General features: G+C 42.2%; 24 non-coding genes across 24 annotated transcripts; 10 read left to right on the forward strand and 14 right to left on the reverse strand.

The window, feature by feature from the left end:
- Window positions 1-56: 56 nt before the first annotated feature.
- Window positions 57-130, reverse strand: TRNAT-AGU (transfer RNA threonine (anticodon AGU)). The gene has a single exon. It is a non-coding gene; the product is annotated as a tRNA-Thr (tRNA).
- A 1,728-nt stretch (window positions 131-1,858) lies between these two features.
- Window positions 1,859-1,940, forward strand: TRNAS-GCU (transfer RNA serine (anticodon GCU)). Its single transcript has one exon. It is a non-coding gene; the product is annotated as a tRNA-Ser (tRNA).
- Window positions 1,941-2,296: 356 nt separating this feature from the next.
- On the reverse strand, window positions 2,297-2,370 carry TRNAT-AGU (transfer RNA threonine (anticodon AGU)). The gene has a single exon. It is a non-coding gene; the product is annotated as a tRNA-Thr (tRNA).
- Window positions 2,371-2,978: 608 nt separating this feature from the next.
- On the forward strand, window positions 2,979-3,060 carry TRNAS-GCU (transfer RNA serine (anticodon GCU)). Its single transcript has one exon. It is a non-coding gene; the product is annotated as a tRNA-Ser (tRNA).
- Window positions 3,061-3,416: 356 nt separating this feature from the next.
- Window positions 3,417-3,490, reverse strand: TRNAT-AGU (transfer RNA threonine (anticodon AGU)). The gene has a single exon. It is a non-coding gene; the product is annotated as a tRNA-Thr (tRNA).
- A 1,046-nt stretch (window positions 3,491-4,536) lies between these two features.
- Window positions 4,537-4,610, reverse strand: TRNAT-AGU (transfer RNA threonine (anticodon AGU)). The gene has a single exon. It is a non-coding gene; the product is annotated as a tRNA-Thr (tRNA).
- A 599-nt stretch (window positions 4,611-5,209) lies between these two features.
- TRNAS-GCU (transfer RNA serine (anticodon GCU)) lies at window positions 5,210-5,291 on the forward strand. The gene has a single exon. It is a non-coding gene; the product is annotated as a tRNA-Ser (tRNA).
- A 356-nt stretch (window positions 5,292-5,647) lies between these two features.
- TRNAT-AGU (transfer RNA threonine (anticodon AGU)) lies at window positions 5,648-5,721 on the reverse strand. The gene has a single exon. It is a non-coding gene; the product is annotated as a tRNA-Thr (tRNA).
- A 608-nt stretch (window positions 5,722-6,329) lies between these two features.
- TRNAS-GCU (transfer RNA serine (anticodon GCU)) lies at window positions 6,330-6,411 on the forward strand. Its single transcript has one exon. It is a non-coding gene; the product is annotated as a tRNA-Ser (tRNA).
- A 356-nt stretch (window positions 6,412-6,767) lies between these two features.
- TRNAT-AGU (transfer RNA threonine (anticodon AGU)) lies at window positions 6,768-6,841 on the reverse strand. The gene has a single exon. It is a non-coding gene; the product is annotated as a tRNA-Thr (tRNA).
- Window positions 6,842-8,560: 1,719 nt separating this feature from the next.
- On the forward strand, window positions 8,561-8,642 carry TRNAS-GCU (transfer RNA serine (anticodon GCU)). Its single transcript has one exon. It is a non-coding gene; the product is annotated as a tRNA-Ser (tRNA).
- Window positions 8,643-8,998: 356 nt separating this feature from the next.
- TRNAT-AGU (transfer RNA threonine (anticodon AGU)) lies at window positions 8,999-9,072 on the reverse strand. The gene has a single exon. It is a non-coding gene; the product is annotated as a tRNA-Thr (tRNA).
- A 608-nt stretch (window positions 9,073-9,680) lies between these two features.
- Window positions 9,681-9,762, forward strand: TRNAS-GCU (transfer RNA serine (anticodon GCU)). The gene has a single exon. It is a non-coding gene; the product is annotated as a tRNA-Ser (tRNA).
- Window positions 9,763-10,118: 356 nt separating this feature from the next.
- TRNAT-AGU (transfer RNA threonine (anticodon AGU)) lies at window positions 10,119-10,192 on the reverse strand. The gene has a single exon. It is a non-coding gene; the product is annotated as a tRNA-Thr (tRNA).
- Window positions 10,193-11,238: 1,046 nt separating this feature from the next.
- On the reverse strand, window positions 11,239-11,312 carry TRNAT-AGU (transfer RNA threonine (anticodon AGU)). The gene has a single exon. It is a non-coding gene; the product is annotated as a tRNA-Thr (tRNA).
- Window positions 11,313-13,040: 1,728 nt separating this feature from the next.
- TRNAS-GCU (transfer RNA serine (anticodon GCU)) lies at window positions 13,041-13,122 on the forward strand. Its single transcript has one exon. It is a non-coding gene; the product is annotated as a tRNA-Ser (tRNA).
- A 356-nt stretch (window positions 13,123-13,478) lies between these two features.
- TRNAT-AGU (transfer RNA threonine (anticodon AGU)) lies at window positions 13,479-13,552 on the reverse strand. Its single transcript has one exon. It is a non-coding gene; the product is annotated as a tRNA-Thr (tRNA).
- A 608-nt stretch (window positions 13,553-14,160) lies between these two features.
- On the forward strand, window positions 14,161-14,242 carry TRNAS-GCU (transfer RNA serine (anticodon GCU)). The gene has a single exon. It is a non-coding gene; the product is annotated as a tRNA-Ser (tRNA).
- Window positions 14,243-15,280: 1,038 nt separating this feature from the next.
- TRNAS-GCU (transfer RNA serine (anticodon GCU)) lies at window positions 15,281-15,362 on the forward strand. The gene has a single exon. It is a non-coding gene; the product is annotated as a tRNA-Ser (tRNA).
- Window positions 15,363-15,718: 356 nt separating this feature from the next.
- TRNAT-AGU (transfer RNA threonine (anticodon AGU)) lies at window positions 15,719-15,792 on the reverse strand. Its single transcript has one exon. It is a non-coding gene; the product is annotated as a tRNA-Thr (tRNA).
- A 1,046-nt stretch (window positions 15,793-16,838) lies between these two features.
- On the reverse strand, window positions 16,839-16,912 carry TRNAT-AGU (transfer RNA threonine (anticodon AGU)). Its single transcript has one exon. It is a non-coding gene; the product is annotated as a tRNA-Thr (tRNA).
- Window positions 16,913-17,520: 608 nt separating this feature from the next.
- TRNAS-GCU (transfer RNA serine (anticodon GCU)) lies at window positions 17,521-17,602 on the forward strand. The gene has a single exon. It is a non-coding gene; the product is annotated as a tRNA-Ser (tRNA).
- A 356-nt stretch (window positions 17,603-17,958) lies between these two features.
- On the reverse strand, window positions 17,959-18,032 carry TRNAT-AGU (transfer RNA threonine (anticodon AGU)). The gene has a single exon. It is a non-coding gene; the product is annotated as a tRNA-Thr (tRNA).
- A 1,046-nt stretch (window positions 18,033-19,078) lies between these two features.
- Window positions 19,079-19,152, reverse strand: TRNAT-AGU (transfer RNA threonine (anticodon AGU)). Its single transcript has one exon. It is a non-coding gene; the product is annotated as a tRNA-Thr (tRNA).
- Between the last annotated feature and the right edge of the window lie 595 nt (window positions 19,153-19,747).

A 19,747-nucleotide genomic window follows, 5' to 3' on the forward strand; every position in this document is an offset into this window, starting at 1 on the left:
AGTGAACATCTCCCTTTTGGAAAAAAGTGCTGATTATTGAGCAGAATAAGAGAACAAGGCACTGCTGAGAGTTGAACTCAGGATCTCCTGTTTACTAGACAGGCGCTTTAACCAACTAAGCCACAGCGCCCATGAGCAAAACTGTGGAAAACCAGAAAGATGGCAAGGATGATCCAGGAGAAGAATTTTTAAATGTAGGATGATTTTGAGGAGTGGTTCTAAGTTTTGCTATTTGTCACAGAGATGGCAAATTAAGTGTGAACAGATCCTATGCAGCATGTAGTTTCAGGTGGCTACCACTATAGAACAGCAAGGAAGTCGAGTCCCATCACATACTTGGCAGCAGCATGCAGTTCTCTGTCATTTTGCATCGTGACAATTCTAAATGAAATCGGCTTGGGACGATCCTTTTTGGAAAAGACATGGATAATTTGTCCATAGGTATGTAATCCATGCATTTGCCTTGCATGAATTGTGGCCTGTTTTACTTTAAAAGTTAGATAGAAGGCAGAATTGACAGATTTAGGGAATGCTAGGGAAATGCCAACATAAATGAGAAGCAGAGAGGACTGGATGTTTAGTATTTATGCCATTAGCATGGGTCATCACGTTGGATGTAAAACAAGACCTGCTGAGCCAATGTCTGATGTACGGCGCTGTTGCATGTGGAAAGAAAATGAAGCCTAAGAATCATCACGACTGTTTTCCAAATGTGGGTTCGGTAAAAGTACTTTTGTTGACGGGGTGGCCGAGTGGTTAAGGCGATGGACTGCTAATCCATTGTGCTCTGCACGCATGGGTTTGAATCCCATTCTCGTCGTATGATTTCTTTTTGGATAATTTTCTATGCTCAGCGCAAGCAATGCCCCGAGGAAGAAAATTTACCATCACCGTTCAAGAAGGATGCTATTGAAGTCTCTAAACATATTTACAGGCATTATGTAGCGTATCAGTCAGGCAATAGTGAATCGGCACCTCTAATTTATCGTGCCTTATGCCATCCTACATTTTGCAAAACATTGCAACCATCTACTTGTTAAAACTAAACCAGAGCTGACTCTTTGCCACTCGGGTGGAGTATTCTAGGGATGTGGGACGAGCATCTTTAATGTCATTGGCTAGTGAACATCTCCCTTTTGGAAAAAAGTGCTGATTATTGAGCAGAATAAGAGAACAAGGCACTGCTGAGAGTTGAACTCAGGATCTCCTGTTTACTACACAGGCGCTTTAACCAACTAAGCCACAGCGCCCATGAGCAAAACTGTGGAAAACCAGAAAGATGGCAAGGATGATCCAGGAGAAGAATTTTTAAATGTAGGATGATTTTGAGGAGTGGTTCTAAGTTTTGCTATTTGTCACAGAGATGGCAAATTAAGTGTGAACAGATCCTATGCAGCATGTAGTTTCAGGTGGCTACCACTATAGAACAGCAAGGAAGTCGAGTCCCATCACATACTTGGCAGCAGCATGCAGTTCTCTGTCATTTTGCATCGTGACAATTCTAAATGAAATCGGCTTGGGACGATCCTTTTTGGAAAAGACATGGATAATTTCTCCATAGGTATGTAATCCATGCATTTGCCTTGCATGAATTGTGGCCTGTTTTACTTTAAAAGTTAGATAGAAGGCAGAATTGACAGATTTAGGGAATGCTAGGGAAATGCCAACATAAATGAGAAGCAGAGAGGACTGGATGTTTAGTATTTATGCCATTAGCATGGGTCATCACGTTGGATGTAAAACAAGACCTGCTGAGCCAATGTCTGATGTACGGCGCTGTTGCATGTGGAAAGAAAATGAAGCCTAAGAATCATCACGACTGTTTTCCAAATGTGGGTTCGGTAAAAGTACTTTTGTTGACGGGGTGGCCGAGTGGTTAAGGCGATGGACTGCTAATCCATTGTGCTCTGCACGCATGGGTTCGAATCCCATTCTCGTCGTATGATTTCTTTTTGGAAAATTCTCTATGCTCAGCGCAAGCAATGCCCCGAGGAAGAAAATTTACCATCACCGTTCAAGAAGGATGCTATTGAAGTCTCTAAACATATTTACAGGCATTATGTAGCGTATCAGTCAGGCAATAGTGAATCGGCACCTCTAATTTATCGTGCCTTATGCCATCCTACATTTTGCAAAACATTGCAACCATCTACTTGTTAAAACTAAACCAGAGCTGACTCTTTGCCACTCGGGTGGAGTATTCTAGGGATGTGGGACGAGCATCTTTAATGTCATTGGCTAGTGAACATCTCCCTTTTGGAAAAAAGTGCTGATTATTGAGCAGAATAAGAGAACAAGGCACTGCTGAGAGTTGAACTCAGGATCTCCTGTTTACTAGACAGGCGCTTTAACCAACTAAGCCACAGCGCCCATGAGCAAAACTGTGGAAAACCAGAAAGATGGCAAGGATGATCCAGGAGAAGAATTTTTAAATGTAGGATGATTTTGAGGAGTGGTTCTAAGTTTTGCTATTTGTCACAGAGATGGCAAATTAAGTGTGAACAGATCCTATGCAGCATGTAGTTTCAGGTGGCTACCACTATAGAACAGCAAGGAAGTCGAGTCCCATCACATACTTGGCAGCAGCATGCAGTTCTCTGTCATTTTGCATCGTGACAATTCTAAATGAAATCGGCTTGGGACGATCCTTTTTGGAAAAGACATGGATAATTTGTCCATAGGTATGTAATCCATGCATTTGCCTTGCATGAATTGTGGCCTGTTTTACTTTAAAAGTTAGATAGAAGGCAGAATTGACAGATTTAGGGAATGCTAGGGAAATGCCAACATAAATGAGAAGCAGAGAGGACTGGATGTTTAGTATTTATGCCATTAGCATGGGTCATCACGTTGGATGTAAAACAAGACCTGCTGAGCCAATGTCTGATGTACGGCGCTGTTGCATGTGGAAAGAAAATGAAGCCTAAGAATCATCACGACTGTTTTCCAAATGTGGGTTCGGTAAAAGTACTTTTGTTGACGGGGTGGCCGAGTGGTTAAGGCGATGGACTGCTAATCCATTGTGCTCTGCACGCATGGGTTCGAATCCCATTCTCGTCGTATGATTTCTTTTTGGAAAATTCTCTATGCTCAGCGCAAGCAATGCCCCGAGGAAGAAAATTTACCATCACCGTTCAAGAAGGATGCTATTGAAGTCTCTAAACATATTTACAGGCATTATGTAGCGTATCAGTCAGGCAATAGTGAATCGGCACTTCTAATTTATCGTGCCTTATGCCATCCTACATTTTGCAAAACATTGCAACCATCTACTTGTTAAAACTAAACCAGAGCTGACTCTTTGCCACTCGGGTGGAGTATTCTAGGGATGTGGGACGAGCATCTTTAATGTCATTGGCTAGTGAACATCTCCCTTTTGGAAAAAAGTGCTGATTATTGAGCAGAATAAGAGAACAAGGCACTGCTGAGAGTTGAACTCAGGATCTCCTGTTTACTAGACAGGCGCTTTAACCAACTAAGCCACAGCGCCCATGAGCAAAACTGTGGAAAACCAGAAAGATGGCAAGGATGATCCAGGAGAAGAATTTTTAAATGTAGGATGATTTTGAGGAGTGGTTCTAAGTTTTGCTATTTGTCACAGAGATGGCAAATTAAGTGTGAACAGATCCTATGCAGCATGTAGTTTCAGGTGGCTACCACTATAGAACAGCAAGGAAGTCGAGTCCCATCACATACTTGGCAGCAGCATGCAGTTCTCTGTCATTTTGCATCGTGACAATTCTAAATGAAATCGGCTTGGGACGATCCTTTTTGGAAAAGACATGGATAATTTCTCCATAGGTATGTAATCCATGCATTTGCCTTGCATGAATTGTGGCCTGTTTTACTTTAAAAGTTAGATAGAAGGCAGAATTGACAGATTTAGGGAATGCTAGGGAAATGCCAACATAAATGAGAAGCAGAGAGGACTGAATGTTTAGTATTTATGCCATTAGCATGGGTCATCACGTTGGATGTAAAACAAGACCTGCTGAGCCAATGTCTGATGTACGGCGCTGTTGCATGTGGAAAGAAAATGAAGCCTAAGAATCATCACGACTGTTTTCCAAATGTGGGTTCGGTAAAAGTACTTTTGTTGACGGGGTGGCCGAGTGGTTAAGGCGATGGACTGCTAATCAATTGTGCTCTGCACGCATGGGTTCGAATCCCATTCTCGTCGTATGATTTCTTTTTGGAAAATTCTCTATGCTCAGCGCAAGCAATGCCCCGAGGAAGAAAATTTACCATCACCGTTCAAGAAGGATGCTATTGAAGTCTCTAAACATATTTACAGGCATTATGTAGCGTATCAGTCAGGCAATAGTGAATCGGCACCTCTAATTTATCGTGCCTTATGCCATCCTACATTTTGCAAAACATTGCAACCATCTACTTGTTAAAACTAAACCAGAGCTGACTCTTTGCCACTCGGGTGGAGTATTCTAGGGATGTGGGACGAGCATCTTTAATGTCATTGGCTAGTGAACATCTCCCTTTTGGAAAAAAGTGCTGATTATTGAGCAGAATAAGAGAACAAGGCACTGCTGAGAGTTGAACTCAGGATCTCCTGTTTACTAGACAGGCGCTTTAACCAACTAAGCCACAGCGCCCATGAGCAAAACTGTGGAAAACCAGAAAGATGGCAAGGATGATCCAGGAGAAGAATTTTTAAATGTAGGATGATTTTGAGGAGTGGTTCTAAGTTTTGCTATTTGTCACAGAGATGGCAAATTAAGTGTGAACAGATCCTATGCAGCATGTAGTTTCAGGTGGCTACCACTATAGAACAGCAAGGAAGTCGAGTCCCATCACATACTTGGCAGCAGCATGCAGTTCTCTGTCATTTTGCATCGTGACAATTCTAAATGAAATCGGCTTGGGACGATCCTTTTTGGAAAAGACATGGATAATTTCTCCATAGGTATGTAATCCATGCATTTGAATTGTGGCCTGTTTTACTTTAAAAGTTAGATAGAAGGCAGAATTGACAGATTTAGGGAATGCTAGGGAAATGCCAACATAAATGAGAAGCAGAGAGGACTGAATGTTTAGTATGTATGCCATTAGCATGGGTCATCACGTTGGATGTAAAACAAGACCTGCTGAGCCAATGTCTGATGTACGGCGCTGTTGCATGTGGAAAGAAAATGAAGCCTAAGAATCATCACGACTGTTTTCCAAATGTGGGTTCGGTAAAAGTACTTTTGTTGACGGGGTGGCCGAGTGGTTAAGGCGATGGACTGCTAATCCATTGTGCTCTGCACGCATGGGTTCGAATCCCATTCTCGTCGTATGATTTCTTTTTGGAAAATTCTCTATGCTCAGCGCAAGCAATGCCCCGAGGAAGAAAATTTACCATCACCGTTCAAGAAGGATGCTATTGAAGTCTCTAAACATATTTACAGGCATTATGTAGCGTATCAGTCAGGCAATAGTGAATCGGCACCTCTAATTTATCGTGCCTTATGCCATCCTACATTTTGCAAAACATTGCAACCATCTACTTGTTAAAACTAAACCAGAGCTGACTCTTTGCCACTCGGGTGGAGTATTCTAGGGATGTGGGACGAGCATCTTTAATGTCATTGGCTAGTGAACATCTCCCTTTTGGAAAAAAGTGCTGATTATTGAGCAGAATAAGAGAACAAGGCACTGCTGAGAGTTGAACTCAGGATCTCCTGTTTACTAGACAGGCGCTTTAACCAACTAAGCCACAGCGCCCATGAGCAAAACTGTGGAAAACCAGAAAGATGGCAAGGATGATCCAGGAGAAGAATTTTTAAATGTAGGATGATTTTGAGGAGTGGTTCTAAGTTTTGCTATTTGTCACAGAGATGGCAAATTAAGTGTGAACAGATCCTATGCAGCATGTAGTTTCAGGTGGCTACCACTATAGAACAGCAAGGAAGTCGAGTCCCATCACATACTTGGCAGCAGCATGCAGTTCTCTGTCATTTTGCATCGTGACAATTCTAAATGAAATCGGCTTGGGACGATCCTTTTTGGAAAAGACATGGATAATTTGTCCATAGGTATGTAATCCATGCATTTGCCTTGCATGAATTGTGGCCTGTTTTACTTTAAAAGTTAGATAGAAGGCAGAATTGACAGATTTAGGGAATGCTAGGGAAATGCCAACATAAATGAGAAGCAGAGAGGACTGGATGTTTAGTATTTATGCCATTAGCATGGGTCATCACGTTGGATGTAAAACAAGACCTGCTGAGCCAATGTCTGATGTACGGCGCTGTTGCATGTGGAAAGAAAATGAAGCCTAAGAATCATCACGACTGTTTTCCAAATGTGGGTTCGGTAAAAGTACTTTTGTTGACGGGGTGGCCGAGTGGTTAAGGCGATGGACTGCTAATCCATTGTGCTCTGCACGCATGGGTTCGAATCCCATTCTCGTCGTATGATTTCTTTTTGGAAAATTCTCTATGCTCAGCGCAAGCAATGCCCCGAGGAAGAAAATTTACCATCACCGTTCAAGAAGGATGCTATTGAAGTCTCTAAACATATTTACAGGCATTATGTAGCGTATCAGTCAGGCAATAGTGAATCGGCACCTCTAATTTATCGTGCCTTATGCCATCCTACATTTTGCAAAACATTGCAACCATCTACTTGTTAAAACTAAACCAGAGCTGACTCTTTGCCACTCGGGTGGAGTATTCTAGGGATGTGGGACGAGCATCTTTAATGTCATTGGCTAGTGAACATCTCCCTTTTGGAAAAAAGTGCTGATTATTGAGCAGAATAAGAGAACAAGGCACTGCTGAGAGTTGAACTCAGGATCTCCTGTTTACTAGACAGGCGCTTTAACCAACTAAGCCACAGCGCCCATGAGCAAAACTGTGGAAAACCAGAAAGATGGCAAGGATGATCCAGGAGAAGAATTTTTAAATGTAGGATGATTTTGAGGAGTGGTTCTAAGTTTTGCTATTTGTCACAGAGATGGCAAATTAAGTGTGAACAGATCCTATGCAGCATGTAGTTTCAGGTGGCTACCACTATAGAACAGCAAGGAAGTCGAGTCCCATCACATACTTGGCAGCAGCATGCAGTTCTCTGTCATTTTGCATCGTGACAATTCTAAATGAAATCGGCTTGGGACGATCCTTTTTGGAAAAGACATGGATAATTTCTCCATAGGTATGTAATCCATGCATTTGAATTGTGGCCTGTTTTACTTTCAAAGTTAGATAGAAGGCAGAATTGACAGATTTAGGGAATGCTAGGGAAATGCCAACATAAATGAGAAGCAGAGAGGACTGGATGTTTAGTATTTATGCCATTAGCATGGGTCATCACGTTGGATGTAAAACAAGACCTGCTGAGCCAATGTCTGATGTACGGCGCTGTTGCATGTGGAAAGAAAATGAAGCCTAAGAATCATCACGACTGTTTTCCAAATGTGGGTTCGATAAAGGCACTTTTGTTGACGGGGTGGCCGAGTGGTTAAGGCGATGGACTGTTAATCTATTGTGCTCTGCACGCATGGGTTTGAATCCCATCCTCGTCGTATGATTTCTTTTTGGAAAATTCTCTATGCTCAGCGCAAGCAATGCCCCGAGGAAGAAAATTTACCATCACCGTTCAAGAAGGATGCTATTGAAGTCTCTAAACATATTTACAGGCATTATGTAGCGTATCAGTCAGGCAATAGTGAATCGGCACCTCTAATTTATCGTGCCTTATGCCATCCTACATTTTGCAAAACATTGCAACCATCTACTTGTTAAAACTAAACCAGAGCTGACTCTTTGCCACTCGGGTGGAGTATTCTAGGGATGTGGGACGAGCATCTTTAATGTCATTGGCTAGTGAACATCTCCCTTTTGGAAAAAAGTGCTGATTATTGAGCAGAATAAGAGAACAAGACACTGCTGAGAGTTGAACTCAGGATCTCCTGTTTACTAGACAGGCGCTTTAACCAACTAAGCCACAGCGCCCATGAGCAAAACTGTGGAAAACCAGAAAGATGGCAAGGATGATCCAGGAGAAGAATTTTTAAATGTAGGATGATTTTGAGGAGTGGTTCTAAGTTTTGCTATTTGTCACAGAGATGGCAAATTAAGTGTGAACAGATCCTATGCAGCATGTAGTTTCAGGTGGCTACCACTATAGAACAGCAAGGAAGTCGAGTCCCATCACATACTTGGCAGCAGCATGCAGTTCTCTGTCATTTTGCATCGTGACAATTCTAAATGAAATCGGCTTGGGACGATCCTTTTTGGAAAAGACATGGATAATTTGTCCATAGGTATGTAATCCATGCATTTGCCTTGCATGAATTGTGGCCTGTTTTACTTTAAAAGTTAGATAGAAGGCAGAATTGACAGATTTAGGGAATGCTAGGGAAATGCCAACATAAATGAGAAGCAGAGAGGACTGAATGTTTAGTATTTATGCCATTAGCATGGGTCATCACGTTGGATGTAAAACAAGACCTGCTGAACCAATGTCTGATGTACGGCGCTGTTGCATGTGGAAAGAAAATGAAGCCTAAGAATCATCACGACTGTTTTCCAAATGTGGGTTCGGTAAAGGTACTTTTGTTGACGGGGTGGCCGAGTGGTTAAGGCGATGGACTGCTAATCCATTGTGCTCTGCACGCATGGGTTCGAATCCCATCCTCGTCATATGTTTTCCTTTTGGAAAATTCTCTATGCTCAGCGCAAGCAATGCCCCGAGGAAGAAAATTTACCATCACCGTTCAAGAAGGATGCTATTGAAGTCTCTAAACATATTTACAGGCATTATGTAGCGTATCAGTCAGGCAATAGTGAATCGGCACCTCTAATTTATCGTGCCTTATGCCATCCTACATTTTGCAAAACGTTGCAACCATCTACTTGTTAAAACTAAACCAGAGCTGACTCTTTGCCACTCGGGTGGAGTATTCTAGGGATGTGGGACGAGCATCTTTAATGTCATTGGCTAGTGAACATCTCCCTTTTGGAAAAAAGTGCTGATTATTGAGCAGAATAAGAGAACAAGGCACTGCTGAGAGTTGAACTCAGGATCTCCTGTTTACTAGACAGGCGCTTTAACCAACTAAGCCACAGCGCCCATGAGCAAAACTGTGGAAAACCAGAAAGATGGCAAGGATGATCCAGGAGAAGAATTTTTAAATGTAGGATGATTTTGAGGAGTGGTTCTAAGTTTTGCTATTTGTCACAGAGATGGCAAATTAAGTGTGAACAGATCCTATGCAGCATGTAGTTTCAGGTGGCTACCACTATAGAACAGCAAGGAAGTCGAGTCCCATCACATACTTGGCAGCAGCATGCAGTTCTCTGTCATTTTGCATCGTGACAATTCTAAATGAAATCGGCTTGGGACGATCCTTTTTGGAAAAGACATGGATAATTTCTCCATAGGTATGTAATCCATGCATTTGCCTTGCATGAATTGTGGCCTGTTTTACTTTAAAAGTTAGATAGAAGGCAGAATTGACAGATTTAGGGAATGCTAGGGAAATGCCAACATAAATGAGAAGCAGAGAGGACTGAATGTTTAGTATTTATGCCATTAGCATGGGTCATCACGTTGGATGTAAAACAAGACCTGCTGAGCCAATGTCTGATGTACGGCGCTGTTGCATGTGGAAAGAAAATGAAGCCTAAGAATCATCACGACTGTTTTCCAAATGTGGGTTCGGTAAAAGTACTTTTGTTGACGGGGTGGCCGAGTGGTTAAGGCGATGGACTGCTAATCCATTGTGCTCTGCACGCATGGGTTCGAATCCCATCCTCGTCGTATGATTTCTTTTTGGAAAATTCTCTATGCTCAGCGCAAGCAATGCCCCGAGGAAGAAAATTTACCATCACCGTTCAAGAAGGATGCTATTGAAGTCTCTAAACATATTTACAGGCATTATGTAGCGTATCAGTCAGGCAATAGTGAATCGGCACCTCTAATTTATCGTGCCTTATGCCATCCTACATTTTGCAAAACATTGCAACCATCTACTTGTTAAAACTAAACCAGAGCTGACTCTTTGCCACTCGGGTGGAGTATTCTAGGGATGTGGGACGAGCATCTTTAATGTCATTGGCTAGTGAACATCTCCCTTTTGGAAAAAAGTGCTGATTATTGAGCAGAATAAGAGAACAAGGCACTGCTGAGAGTTGAACTCAGGATCTCCTGTTTACTAGACAGGCGCTTTAACCAACTAAGCCACAGCGCCCATGAGCAAAACTGTGGAAAACCAGAAAGATGGCAAGGATGATCCAGGAGAAGAATTTTTAAATGTAGGATGATTTTGAGGAGTGGTTCTAAGTTTTGCTATTTGTCACAGAGATGGCAAATTAAGTGTGAACAGATCCTATGCAGCATGTAGTTTCAGGTGGCTACCACTATAGAACAGCAAGGAAGTCGAGTCCCATCACATACTTGGCAGCAGCATGCAGTTCTCTGTCATTTTGCATCGTGACAATTCTAAATGAAATCGGCTTGGGACGATCCTTTTTGGAAAAGACATGGATAATTTCTCCATAGGTATGTAATCCATGCATTTGCCTTGCATGAATTGTGGCCTGTTTTACTTTAAAAGTTAGATAGAAGGCAGAATTGACAGATTTAGGGAATGCTAGGGAAATGCCAACATAAATGAGAAGCAGAGAGGACTGAATGTTTAGTATTTATGCCATTAGCATGGGTCATCACGTTGGATGTAAAACAAGACCTGCTGAGCCAATGTCTGATGTACGGCGCTGTTGCATGTGGAAAGAAAATGAAGCCTAAGAATCATCACGACTGTTTTCCAAATGTGGGTTCGGTAAAGGCACTTTTGTTGACGGGGTGGCCGAGTGGTTAAGGCGATGGACTGCTAATCTATTGTGCTCTGCACGCATGGGTTTGAATCCCATCCTCGTCGTATGATTTCTTTTTGGAAAATTCTCTATGCTCAGCGCAAGCAATGCCCCGAGGAAGAAAATTTACCATCACCGTTCAAGAAGGATGCTATTGAAGTCTCTAAACATATTTACAGGCATTATGTAGCGTATCAGTCAGGCAATAGTGAATCGGCACCTCTAATTTATCGTGCCTTATGCCATCCTACATTTTGCAAAACATTGCAACCATCTACTTGTTAAAACTAAACCAGAGCTGACTCTTTGCCACTCGGGTGGAGTATTCTAGGGATGTGGGACGAGCATCTTTAATGTCATTGGCTAGTGAACATCTCCCTTTTGGAAAAAAGTGCTGATTATTGAGCAGAATAAGAGAACAAGGCACTGCTGAGAGTTGAACTCAGGATCTCCTGTTTACTAGACAGGCGCTTTAACCAACTAAGCCACAGCGCCCATGAGCAAAACTGTGGAAAACCAGAAAGATGGCAAGGATGATCCAGGAGAAGAATTTTTAAATGTAGGATGATTTTGAGGAGTGGTTCTAAGTTTTGCTATTTGTCACAGAGATGGCAAATTAAGTGTGAACAGATCCTATGCAGCATGTAGTTTCAGGTGGCTACCACTATAGAACAGCAAGGAAGTCGAGTCCCATCACATACTTGGCAGCAGCATGCAGTTCTCTGTCATTTTGCATCGTGACAATTCTAAATGAAATCGGCTTGGGACGATCCTTTTTGGAAAAGACATGGATAATTTGTCCATAGGTATGTAATCCATGCATTTGCCTTGCATGAATTGTGGCCTGTTTTACTTTAAAAGTTAGATAGAAGGCAGAATTGACAGATTTAGGGAATGCTAGGGAAATGCCAACATAAATGAGAAGCAGAGAGGACTGAATGTTTAGTATTTATGCCATTAGCATGGGTCATCACGTTGGATGTAAAACAAGACCTGCTGAACCAATGTCTGATGTACGGCGCTGTTGCATGTGGAAAGAAAATGAAGCCTAAGAATCATCACGACTGTTTTCCAAATGTGGGTTCGGTAAAGGCACTTTTGTTGATGGGGTGGCCGAGTGGTTAAGGCGATGGACTGCTAATCTATTGTGCTCTGCACGCATGGGTTCGAATCCCATCCTCGTTGTATGAATTCTTTTTGGAAAATTCTCTATGCTCAGCGCAAGCAATGCCCCGAGGAAGAAAATTTACCATCACCGTTCAAGAAGGATGCTATTGAAGTCTCTAAACATATTTACAGGCATTATGTAGCGTATCAGTCAGGCAATAGTGAATCGGCACCTCTAATTTATCGTGCCTTATGCCATCCTACATTTTGCAAAACGTTGCAACCATCTACTTGTTAAAACTAAACCAGAGCTGACTCTTTGCCACTCGGGTGGAGTATTCTAGGGATGTGGGACGAGCATCTTTAATGTCATTGGCTAGTGAACATCTCCCTTTTGGAAAAAAATGCTGATTATTGAGCAGAATAAGAGAACAAGGCACTGCTGAGAGTTGAACTCAGGATCTCCTATTTACTAGACAGGCGCTTTAACCAACTAAGCCACAGCGCCCATGAGCAAAACTGTGGAAAACCAGAAAGATGGCAAGGATGATCCAGGAGAAGAATTTTTAAATGTAGGATGATTTTGAGGAGTGGTTCTAAGTTTTGCTATTTGTCACAGAGATGGCAAATTAAGTGTGAACAGATCCTATGCAGCATGTAGTTTCAGGTGGCTACCACTATAGAACAGCAAGGAAGTCGAGTCCCATCACATACTTGGCAGCAGCATGCAGTTCTCTGTCATTTTGCATCGTGACAATTCTAAATGAAATCGGCTTGGGACGACCCTTTTTGGAAAAGACATGGATAATTTCTCCATAGGTATGTAATCCATGCATTTGCCTTGCATGAATTGTGGCCTGTTTTACTTTAAAAGTTAGATAGAAGGCAGAATTGACAGATTTAGGGAATGCTAGGGAAATGCCAACATAAATGAGAAGCAGAGAGGACTGAATGTTTAGTATTTATGCCATTAGCATGGGTCATCACGTTGGATGTAAAACAAGACCTGCTGAGCCAATGTCAGATGTACGGCGCTGTTGCATGTGGAAAGAAAATGAAGCCTAAGAATCATCACGACTGTTTTCCAAATGTGGGTTCGGTAAAAGTACTTTTGTTGACGGGGTGGCCGAGTGGTTAAGGCGATGGACTGCTAATCCATTGTGCTCTGCACGCATGGGTTCGAATCCCATTCTCGTCGTATGATTTCTTTTTGGAAAATTCTCTATGCTCAGCGCAAGCAATGCCCCGAGGAAGAAAATTTACCATCACCGTTCAAGAAGGATGCTATTGAAGTCTCTAAACATATTTACAGGCATTATGTAGCGTATCAGTCAGGCAATAGTGAATCGGCACCTCTAATTTATCGTGCCTTATGCCATCCTACATTTTGCAAAACATTGCAACCATCTACTTGTTAAAACTAAACCAGAGCTGACTCTTTGCCACTCGGGTGGAGTATTCTAGGGATGTGGGACGAGCATCTTTAATGTCATTGGCTAGTGAACATCTCCCTTTTGGAAAAAAGTGCTGATTATTGAGCAGAATAAGAGAACAAGGCACTGCTGAGAGTTGAACTCAGGATCTCCTGTTTACTAGACAGGCGCTTTAACCAACTAAGCCACAGCGCCCATGAGCAAAACTGTGGAAAACCAGAAAGATGGCAAGGATGATCCAGGAGAAGAATTTTTAAATGTAGGATGATTTTGAGGAGTGGTTCTAAGTTTTGCTATTTGTCACAGAGATGGCAAATTAAGTGTGAACAGATCCTATGCAGCATGTAGTTTCAGGTGGCTACCACTATAGAACAGCAAGGAGGTCGAGTCCCATCACATACTTGGCAGCAGCATGCAGTTCTCTGTCATTTTGCATCGTGACAATTCTAAATGAAATCGGCTTGGGACGATCCTTTTTGGAAAAGACATGGATAATTTGTCCATAGGTATGTAATCCATGCATTTGCCTTGCATGAATTGTGGCCTGTTTTACTTTAAAAGTTAGATAGAAGGCAGAATTGACAGATTTAGGGAATGCTAGGGAAATGCCAACATAAATGAGAAGCAGAGAGGACTGAATGTTTAGTATTTATGCCATTAGCATGGGTCATCACGTTGGATGTAAAACAAGACCTGCTGAGCCAATGTCTGATGTACGGCGCTGTTGCATGTGGAAAGAAAATGAAGCCTAAGAATCATCACGACTGTTTTCCAAATGTGGGTTCGGTAAAAGTACTTTTGTTGACGGGGTGGCCGAGTGGTTAAGGCGATGGACTGCTAATCCATTGTGCTCTGCACGCATGGGTTCGAATCCCATTCTCGTCGTATGATTTCTTTTTGGAAAATTCTCTATGCTCAGCGCAAGCAATGCCCCGAGGAAGAAAATTTACCATCACCGTTCAAGAAGGATGCTATTGAAGTCTCTAAACATATTTACAGGCATTATGTAGCGTATCAGTCAGGCAATAGTGAATCGGCACCTCTAATTTATCGTGCCTTATGCCATCCTACATTTTGCAAAACGTTGCAACCATCTACTTGTTAAAACTAAACCAGAGCTGACTCTTTGCCACTCAGGTGGAGTATTCTAGGGATGTGGGACGAGCATCTTTAATGTCATTGGCTAGTGAACATCTCCCTTTTGGAAAAAAGTGCTGATTATTGAGCAGAATAAGAGAACAAGGCACTGCTGAGAGTTGAACTCAGGATCTCCTGTTTACTAGACAGGCGCTTTAACCAACTAAGCCACAGCGCACAAGAGCAAAACTGTGGAAAATCAGAAAGATGGCAAGGATGATCCAGGAGAAGAACTTTTAAATGTAGGATGATTTTGAGGAGTGGTTCTAAGTTTTGCTATTTGTCACAGAGATGGCAAATTAAGTGTGAACAGATCCTATGCAGCATGTAGTTTCAGGTGGCTACCACTATAGAACAGCAAGGAAGTCGAGTCCCATCACATACTTGGCAGCAGCATGCAGTTCTCTGTCATTTTGCATCGTGACAATTCTAAATGAAATCGGCTTGGGACGATCCTTTTTGGAAAAGACATGGATAATTTGTCCATAGGTATGTAATCCATGCATTTGCCTTGCATGAATTGTGGCCTGTTTTACTTTAAAAGTTAGATAGAAGGCAGAATTGACAGATTTAGGGAATGCTAGGGAAATGCCAACATAAATGAGAAGCAGAGAGGACTGAATGTTTAGTATTTATGCCATTAGCATGGGTCATCACGTTGGATGTAAAACAAGACCTGCTGAGCCAATGTCTGATGTACGGCGCTGTTGCATGTGGAAAGAAAATGAAGCCTAAGAATCATCACGACTGTTTTCCAAATGTGGGTTCGGTAAAAGTACTTTTGTTGACGGGGTGGCCGAGTGGTTAAGGCGATGGACTGCTAATCCATTGTGCTCTGCACGCATGGGTTCGAATCCCATTCTCGTCGTATGATTTCTTTTTGGAAAATTCTCTATGCTCAGCGCAAGCAATGCCCCGAGGAAGAAAATTTACCATCACCGTTCAAGAAGGATGCTATTGAAGTCTCTAAACATATTTACAGGCATTATGTAGCGTATCAGTCAGGCAATAGTGAATCGGCACCTCTAATTTATCGTGCCTTATGCCATCCTACATTTTGCAAAACATTGCAACCATCTACTTGTTAAAACTAAACCAGAGCTGACTCTTTGCCACTCGGGTGGAGTATTCTAGGGATGTGGGACGAGCATCTTTAATGTCATTGGCTAGTGAACATCTCCCTTTTGGAAAAAAGTGCTGATTATTGAGCAGAATAAGAGAACAAGGCACTGCTGAGAGTTGAACTCAGGATCTCCTGTTTACTAGACAGGCGCTTTAACCAACTAAGCCACAGCGCCCATGAGCAAAACTGTGGAAAACCAGAAAGATGGCAAGGATGATCCAGGAGAAGAATTTTTAAATGTAGGATGATTTTGAGGAGTGGTTCTAAGTTTTGCTATTTGTCACAGAGATGGCAAATTAAGTGTGAACAGATCCTATGCAGCATGTAGTTTCAGGTGGCTACCACTATAGAACAGCAAGGAAGTCGAGTCCCATCACAACCTTGGCAGCAGCATGCAGTTCTCTGTCATTTTGCATCGTGACAATTCTAAATGAAATCGGCTTGGGACGATCCTTTTTGGAAAAGACATGGATAATTTCTCCATAGGTATGTAATCCATGCATTTGCCTTGCATGAATTGTGGCCTGTTTTACTTTAAAAGTTAGATAGAAGGCAGAATTGACAGATTTAGGGAATGCTAGGGAAATGCCAACATAAATGAGAAGCAGAGAGGACTGAATGTTTAGTATTTATGCCATTAGCATGGGTCATCACGTTGGATGTAAAACAAGACCTGCTGAACCAATGTCTGATGTACGGCGCTGTTGCATGTGGAAAGAAAATGAAGCCTAAGAATCATCACGACTGTTTTCCAAATGTGGGTTCGGTAAAGGCACTTTTGTTGACGGGGTGGCCGAGTGGTTAAGGCGATGGACTGCTAATCTATTGTGCTCTGCACGCATGGGTTCGAATCCCATCCTCGTTGTATGATTTCTTTTTGGAAAATTCTCTATGCTCAGCGCAAGCAATGCCCCGAGGAAGAAAATTTACCATCACCGTTCAAGAAGGATGCTATTGAAGTCTCTAAACATATTTACAGGCATTATGTAGCGTATCAGTCAGGCAATAGTGAATCGGCACCTCTAATTTATCGTGCCTTATGCCATCCTACATTTTGCAAAACGTTGCAACCATCTACTTGTTAAAACTAAACCAGAGCTGACTCTTTGCCACTCGGGTGGAGTATTCTAGGGATGTGGGACGAGCATCTTTAATGTCATTGGCTAGTGAACATCTCCCTTTTGGAAAAAAGTGCTGATTATTGAGCAGAATAAGAGAACAAGGCACTGCTGAGAGTTGAACTCAGGATCTCCTGTTTACTAGACAGGCGCTTTAACCAACTAAGCCACAGCGCCCATGAGCAAAACTGTGGAAAACCAGAAAGATGGCAAGGATGATCCAGGAGAAGAATTTTTAAATGTAGGATGATTTTGAGGAGTGGTTCTAAGTTTTGCTATTTGTCACAGAGATGGCAAATTAAGTGTGAACAGATCCTATGCAGCATGTAGTTTCAGGTGGCTACCACTATAGAACAGCAAGGAAGTCGAGTCCCATCACAACCTTGGCAGCAGCATGCAGTTCTCTGTCATTTTGCATCGTGACAATTCTAAATGAAATCGGCTTGGGACGATCCTTTTTGGAAAAGACATGGATAATTTGTCCATAGGTATGTAATCCATGCATTTGCCTTGCATGAATTGTGGCCTGTTTTACTTTAAAAGTTAGATAGAAGGCAGAATTGACAGATTTAGGGAATGCTAGGGAAATGCCAACATAAATGAGAAGCAGAGAGGACTGAATGTTTAGTATTTATGCCATTAGCATGGGTCATCACGTTGGATGTAAAACAAGACCTGCTGAGCCAATGTCTGATGTACGGCGCTGTTGCATGTGGAAAGAAAATGAAGCCTAAGAATCATCACGACTGTTTTCCAAATGTGGGTTCGGTAAAAGTACTTTTGTTGACGGGGTGGCCGAGTGGTTAAGGCGATGGACTGCTAATCCATTGTGCTCTGCACGCATGGGTTCGAATCCCATTCTCGTCGTATGATTTCTTTTTGGAAAATTCTCTATGCTCAGCGCAAGCAATGCCCCGAGGAAGAAAATTTACCATCACCGTTCAAGAAGGATGCTATTGAAGTCTCTAAACATATTTACAGGCATTATGTAGCGTATCAGTCAGGCAATAGTGAATCGGCACCTCTAATTTATCGTGCCTTATGCCATCCTACATTTTGCAAAACATTGCAACCATCTACTTGTTAAAACTAAACCAGAGCTGACTCTTTGCCACTCGGGTGGAGTATTCTAGGGATGTGGGACGAGCATCTTTAATGTCATTGGCTAGTGAACATCTCCCTTTTGGAAAAAAGTGCTGATTATTGAGCAGAATAAGAGAACAAGGCACTGCTGAGAGTTGAACTCAGGATCTCCTGTTTACTAGACAGGCGCTTTAACCAACTAAGCCACAGCGCCCATGAGCAAAACTGTGGAAAACCAGAAAGATGGCAAGGATGATCCAGGAGAAGAATTTTTAAATGTAGGATGATTTTGAGGAGTGGTTCTAAGTTTTGCTATTTGTCACAGAGATGGCAAATTAAGTGTGAACAGATCCTATGCAGCATGTAGTTTCAGGTGGCTACCACTATAGAACAGCAAGGAAGTCGAGTCCCATCACAACCTTGGCAGCAGCATGCAGTTCTCTGTCATTTTGCATCGTGACAATTCTAAATGAAATCGGCTTGGGACGATCCTTTTTGGAAAAGACATGGATAATTTGTCCATAGGTATGTAATCCATGCATTTGCCTTGCATGAATTGTGGCCTGTTTTACTTTAAAAGTTAGATAGAAGGCAGAATTGACAGATTTAGGGAATGCTAGGGAAATGCCAACATAAATGAGAAGCAGAGAGGACTGAATGTTTAGTATTTATGCCATTAGCATGGGTCATCACGTTGGATGTAAAACAAGACCTGCTGAACCAATGTCTGATGTACGGCGCTGTTGCATGTGGAAAGAAAATGAAGCCTAAGAATCATCACGACTGTTTTCCAAATGTGGGTTCGGTAAAAGCACTTTTGTTGATGGGGTGGCCGAGTGGTTAAGGCGATGGACTGCTAATCTATTGTGCTCTGCACGCATGGGTTCGAATCCCATCCTCGTTGTATGATTTCTTTTTGGAAAATTCTCTATGCTCAGCGCAAGCAATGCCCCGAGGAAGAAAATTTACCATCACCGTTCAAGAAGGATGCTATTGAAGTCTCTAAACATATTTACAGGCATTATGTAGCGTATCAGTCAGGCAATAGTGAATCGGCACCTCTAATTTATCGTGCCTTATGCCATCCTACATTTTGCAAAACGTTGCAACCATCTACTTGTTAAAACTAAACCAGAGCTGACTCTTTGCCACTCGGGTGGAGTATTCTAGGGATGTGGGACGAGCATCTTTAATGTCATTGGCTAGTGAACATCTCCCTTTTGGAAAAAAGTGCTGATTATTGAGCAGAATAAGAGAACAAGGCACTGCTGAGAGTTGAACTCAGGATCTCCTGTTTACTAGACAGGCGCTTTAACCAACTAAGCCACAGCGCCCATGAGCAAAACTGTGGAAAACCAGAAAGATGGCAAGGATGATCCAGGAGAAGAATTTTTAAATGTAGGATGATTTTGAGGAGTGGTTCTAAGTTTTGCTATTTGTCACAGAGATGGCAAATTAAGTGTGAACAGATCCTATGCAGCATGTAGTTTCAGGTGGCTACCACTATAGAACAGCAAGGAAGTCGAGTCCCATCACATACTTGGCAGCAGCATGCAGTTCTCTGTCATTTTGCATCGTGACAATTCTAAATGAAATCGGCTTGGGACGACCCTTTTTGGAAAAGACATGGATAATTTCTCCATAGGTATGTAATCCATGCATTTGCCTTGCATGAATTGTGGCCTGTTTTACTTTAAAAGTTAGATAGAAGGCAGAATTGACAGATTTAGGGAATGCTAGGGAAATGCCAACATAAATGAGAAGCAGAGAGGACTGAATGTTTAGTATTTATGCCATTAGCATGGGTCATCACGTTGGATGTAAAACAAGACCTGCTGAGCCAATGTCTGATGTACGGCGCTGTTGCATGTGGAAAGAAAATGAAGCCTAAGAATCATCACGACTGTTTTCCAAATGTGGGTTCGGTAA

The sequence above is a fragment of the Eleutherodactylus coqui genome, chromosome 11, assembly GCF_035609145.1.
Source record: "Eleutherodactylus coqui strain aEleCoq1 chromosome 11, aEleCoq1.hap1, whole genome shotgun sequence".
NCBI lineage: Eukaryota > Metazoa > Chordata > Amphibia > Anura > Eleutherodactylidae > Eleutherodactylus > Eleutherodactylus coqui.